The following is a 5,856-nucleotide window of genomic DNA, read 5'->3' as shown; positions in this document are numbered from 1 at the left end:
TTTGTGACCCTTGAATGGTATGCCTTCCCAAACCATCACTGACAGACCTGCCAAACTTGTTGTTCTCTCTGAAGGCCAGTGGAGCTGCACGTTGTGAGAACAGGTCCCATGAGAGCATGTGGGGCCCTTATGCCACCCTTATGGAGTCTGTTTTTGACAGTTTGGTCAGAAACATGCACACCAGAAGCCTGCTCAAGGTCTGTAAAGGGCTCTGGCTCCTGATGGCAAATAGCGATCCTGCTGCTGGGTTGATTCCCTTCCCTGTCCAGCTGTCCCCTTGTAACAGCCGGTCTCCTGGTATCCCCTCTGGCTATTGAGACTGTGCAGGAAGACAAACCTCCCTGTGACCACACATATACAACCCCTGGCGACAATGATCACCAGTCTTGGAGGATGTTCATTCAGTTGTTTAATTTTGTAGGAAAAAAAAGCAGATCACAGACATGACACAAAACTAAAGTCATTTCAAATAGAAACTTTTATGGCTTTAAGAAACACTAAAAGAAATCAAGAAAAAAATTGTGGTAGTCAGTAACAGTTACTTTTTTTTAGACCAAGCAGAGGAAAAAACTATGGAAACATGAAAAACAAACAAACAAAAGAACACTTCAACACACCACTAGTACTTTTTTTAACCACCTCTGGCTTTTATAACAGCTTGCAGTCTCTGAGGCATTGACTATTTGAGTGACAAACAGTACTCTTCATCAATCTCGCTCCAACTTTCTCTGATTGCAGTTGCCAGATTATCTTTGATGGACCATTTTCTTCAACTTCCACCACAGATTTTCAATTGGATTGAGATCAGGACCATTTGCAGGCCATGACATTGGCCGTATCTGTCTTTCTTCAAGGAATATTTTCACAGTTTTTTCTTTGTAGCAAGATGCATTATTATCTTGAAAAATGATTTCATCATCCCCAAACATCCTTTCAATTGATGGGATAAGAAAAGTGTCCAAAATGTCAATGTAAACTTGTGCATTTATTGAAGATGTAATGACAGCCATCTCCCCAGTGCCTTAACCTGACATGCAGCGCCATATCATCAATGACTGCGGAAATGTGCATGTTTTCTTCAGGCAATCATCTTCATAAATCTCATTGGAACGGCACCAAACAAAAGTTTCAGCATCATCACCCAATGCAGATTCGCGATTCATCACTGAATATGACTTTCATCCAGTCATCTACAGTCCACGATTGCTTTTCCTTAGCTCGTCGTAACCTCGTTTTCTATCTGTTTAGGTGTTAATGATGGCTTTCGTTAAGATTTTCTGTATGTAAATCCCATTTCCTTTATGATTTCCTACAGTTTGGTCACAAACGCTGACTCACGTTTCCTCCCATTAGTTTTGCTGTGCATTTTCTGTTTTGACACTTTGATGTCTTCCTTGGTCTACCAGTATGCTTGCCTTTAAAAACCTTTTCAGGTTGTTTGTACTTGGTCCAGATTTTAGACACAGCTGACTGAACAACCAACATCTTATGCAACATTGCATGATGATTTACCCTCTTTAAGGAGTTTGATAATACTATCCTTTGTTTAAATTGACATCTCTCGTGTTGGAGCCATGATTCATGTCAATCCACTTGGTGCAACAGCTCTCCAAGGTGTGTTCACTACTTTTTAACTGCAGACTAACGAGCAGATCCAATCTGATGCAGGTGCTAGTTTTGGGAAAGAAAGGATGATTCCATTATTTTTTCCTCTGAATTAAGTGATTCCATCACTTTTCCCTCTGCCTGGTCTAAAAAAGTAACTGTTACTGACTACCACAATTTTTAGGGCCCGAGCACGAAGGTGCCAGGGGCCGAAACGGTGCTGTGCCATTGCATTTTTTAGGCACATAGGCTAACAGAAATTGGCACACAGGTCAGAAGTGGCGAAAATTGAATTCAAAAGCCATTGGGGTCGGGCGTGGCCAGCGGGCTCCATAGCGCCCCCAAACGTGTTCACGAATTTGGTGGGTACATTGCTCTCATCTTAAAGAGCACATGGCGAGTCTTGGAATTTCTTTTATCTGAGAGGTAGTCGGGCATTTTGGATTTTTTGTGCCTCAATTTTCATTTTACGAACATATGTTTGAGGACTTTAGGATGCACAAAAACAACAAAACTGTGGACACATGTTCAAACCAATTATGTTCTTGATTTGATGTTATAATTAGACTTGGGTGTGGCACGTCCGGTTCATAGCGCTCCAAATTACTTTGAGCACTTGAACACATTTATAGCGCTACTTGAAAGCGCACAAAACTTGGCAGACACATGAGAACCCTTAAACATTGTGAAAATACACAATGATTTGGTCCATGTGTTTAGCTGGCTCCATGGTGCCCCCTACCACCTGGAAGGCCATAGTTGAAACGAAGTAGCTCTGATAGTTACAAAATTTGGTACCCCCATTGCTTTAATCATTTCAGACATATTTCCCATTAGCTTTCATTAGCTCTGCCCAACAAGAAGTCGGCCATCTTAAATTTTGTGCGGTTTCATGTATTTTATGCAAACTTTTTCAAACTCCTCCTAGAGAGATTATCGGATTATTTTCATTTTCTTGGTATAATCCTCCCACCAATGTGATGCTAAATAGTCAACACCTCGAACAATGATGTCATAACTCACGTGACTCCCCGCCATTTTAGGCATGTGGTTTTTTATAACTTCTAGGGAATTCAACAGATCAATCTCAAATGTGGTCAGCAGAATCACGAGACCTTCACAACGCCAAAATTTAAAGCATTTGCGTTTTAGTGTGTTTTTACTTTCCTGCCAGCGTCTTGCTGGCCCAGCCGACGTGCACGGGTTGCGAGGGCTCGTTCAATGCTGCTTGCAGCTTTCATTTTTCTTAATTACTTTTAGTGTTTCTTAAAGCCAGAAAGTTGCCAATTGAAATGACTTTAGTTTTGTGTCATGTCTGTGGTCTGCTTTTTCTTCAACATTTAAACAACGGAATGTACATCCTCCAAGACTGGTGATTCCATAATTGTTGCCAGGGGTTGTAGATTTGCCATCCTGGAGGAGCTGTGAAACCTGATCAGGCTGCAGAGACCACCTCATGCTACCAGAAGTGACAAGGACACCACAGAACACAAAACTAGAGCGGAATCAGTCAGGAAGGATAAGGAAAGAGTAAGTGTCTGTTGCCACCACATTAAAACCATTCCCCTTTGGAAGGTTGTCTTCTTTTGTATCTCCATTGCACCTGTTGTCTCTTTCAGTGTCACCAAAGCAGGTGGAACTGATTAACAATCACTTGTGATTCCTTAATGGACAGATTGTATCCCTGATGTTTAAATAATTTCATCTTTTTAATTGTCTGTTAAGTTCCTCTCTATCACAGAGTGAGGTAAAGCAATGGTGACTGATCATATGACCCACTAATGAAAACACTTGTTGCCTTTTTGCTGAGTATTCTTATATCTCTCTGTAGAGACATTCCCTCTCTAAATGTAAATAAGCCGCCATGTTAGTGTCACTGCTGACAGCTGTTGGTTTGCCAGTAGAGATCGTCACCAACGGTTATGATGCATTCACTTGTAATCGGAAATCGGGAACTTCCAACTTCTGAGCCAGGCATGTAGCAAGGGCATGTGAGGGTAACAGGAACGTGTGTGTGTGGATTTAAGAGGGAAAGATATAGGGGACGAACCCAAAGTAGAGAGGTGAATGTGTATCAATGTTTACAAAAGAGCAAAAAAAAAAAAAAAAGTCAACACACACAGTGACCGTGAACATGACAAAATGGAGGCTCTGAAAGAACAGGCTCGCCTAAGTTCTTGCCAAAGAGGTCGCTAGTAACGTATCTCAATTCTTACAGATAATGACTTCAATTCACAATGTGACAATTTAGTGTTCCCTTCATTTTTCTTGGTAATCGGGAAAACTGCTCTGACAGAAACATATGTTGTTTATGGAATTATATTTGTGTTAAACGTATGTGTGCCCACTGAGACATTTTGCAAAAGTATATATTGTAGATAAATTACAATCATGCAAATAATCATTAATTTAAGCAAACAAAAATGCCTTCTGTACTCAATAAATGTATTTGCATGTTTGCCATTATCCACATTAAACGTACAATACTAATCTCTCTTAAATGTCACTCTTTCATATCCTCTGCTCTATGCACTCTCAAACCCTTGGACACTACTGGCTTTCTTGCTCTCACAACCACCGTGCTACAGTATATATTTAAGCACTTTCAACTTGGAAGTGTTACAATTTGTCGCAATTTCAGCCGAATGGATAATGGTTTGTTCTCAGATCTGATTACAAGTAGGATTATTGGTCTCTGGGGAAGCACCGGGGGAATGCTTAGGTTTGCAAGGAAAACACAATAATACATTTATGGCGTTTCCCACATCATGGTATGGCTCCACTTGACTGGAGTTGAATATCAGGGGCTACAGCTCTATTATAGATCTCTGTATTTTTCCTTAAGAGTATTTCAAAAGTATTTCTTGTGTCACAGAAACCACTGAGAGTGAATCATGCATTATGGATGTTACTTTCATGTGGTGTTGTGTTTTGTTCCAGGCTGTCTGGAGCTCTGTATGACGCTGATGTCTGGCAGAAGGTTGCATAAAGTCAGCAAGGAAGTTAGATGGTAGACACTAATCTTGTTTTTAGTTTAATAAAATCCGATCAAATTCTCGGATGTTACTAGAGATTCCTGTTCTGTTGCAACGTCTGCTGTTGCTCTTTAGAAGCTGCTAAGCCTAGCCTGAGGTACGGCTGTTAAACGGTGGGTAAACACATTTAATTGCCTATAAAATCTTGGAAATAAAAGTCTCCTCGTTTTGGCAAAAAACGAAGCAGAAAATTCAGGAAATGCTGGTTACTTTTAAAAACGTCTTTCTCTCTGATCCTGCGCAGCATGAGTTGAAACCATACACTGCATAAAATAGGGTGACTCTCACGACACAAGCTTCAAGTGAAATTCCGGCGAAGTACACTCATTAAAAAACAGAAAACAAAGCACCAATAACGTAGTTAGTGAACCCAGAGTTTATTAAAGAGTGTTTTAAAGACTTACCTACTGGCCCCTGTACCAGCTCCTCTCATAGTAAAGTCCATTCAAGTGGATTACCAAAGTCAATCCCAAAGGAAGGAGCCCATTGGTGCTTTGTTTTCTGTGTTGGGACTCTGCTCATGCTGCTGCAGAGGTTTGCTGTTATTTTGAGCAGTATTAGTAGTTAAAAAAGACATTTTAATGCCTTCCCCTTACTGCCCCAAGCTAATCAGTGTTAGCCACGTCCAGCTGTTAGCGACTCTCCGGGATTTCTTTGCTAATAGTTTATACATGAAAAAAAATGTCTCATGGCTTATTTGATCTGTGTATTTGCTGAAAAAGACCCTGGGATGATATTATGCCGGAATTTCACTTTAACTCCACTTTAGTAAAAGCTCAGCTCGTTTGGAACCTCGACCAAAGTAGTACTAAATAAAGTAACAGGTACCAGGTATTATCCGCAACTTTTGCTAATGGAAAGCAAAATCAGAGTTAGTCGAGCTGTACTATGCAGTGGAGAAACCCCATTAGTAAGTTGTATGGGTTTGTTCAAATTAAACTTTTGTCTGTGTATCACCAGTTAAAATAAATTGTGTTCTTATTATTCCCCACAAAATATATTTTATGTGCTTGCAAAAAATATTTGTATGTGCTCAGACTGCTATGAGACCCCCATATAATGCCATACATGTGTTTTGAGCATGTGGAAAGTTGAAAGGATTGGAACTATGGAATGTAAAGATAAACTTTTTTCATGTGTGGACTTGGTGGTTGGGGTGGTTGATCATTTAGTTGTTTGGAGAGTTGGTGGTAAGTCTCCAGCACTCATGCAGGGT

The sequence above is a fragment of the Echiichthys vipera genome (assembly GCF_963691815.1).
Source record: "Echiichthys vipera genome assembly, chromosome: 16".
In the NCBI taxonomy this organism is placed as follows: Eukaryota; Metazoa; Chordata; class Actinopteri; order Perciformes; family Trachinidae; genus Echiichthys; species Echiichthys vipera.
This window is presented reverse-complemented; position numbering follows the sequence as displayed.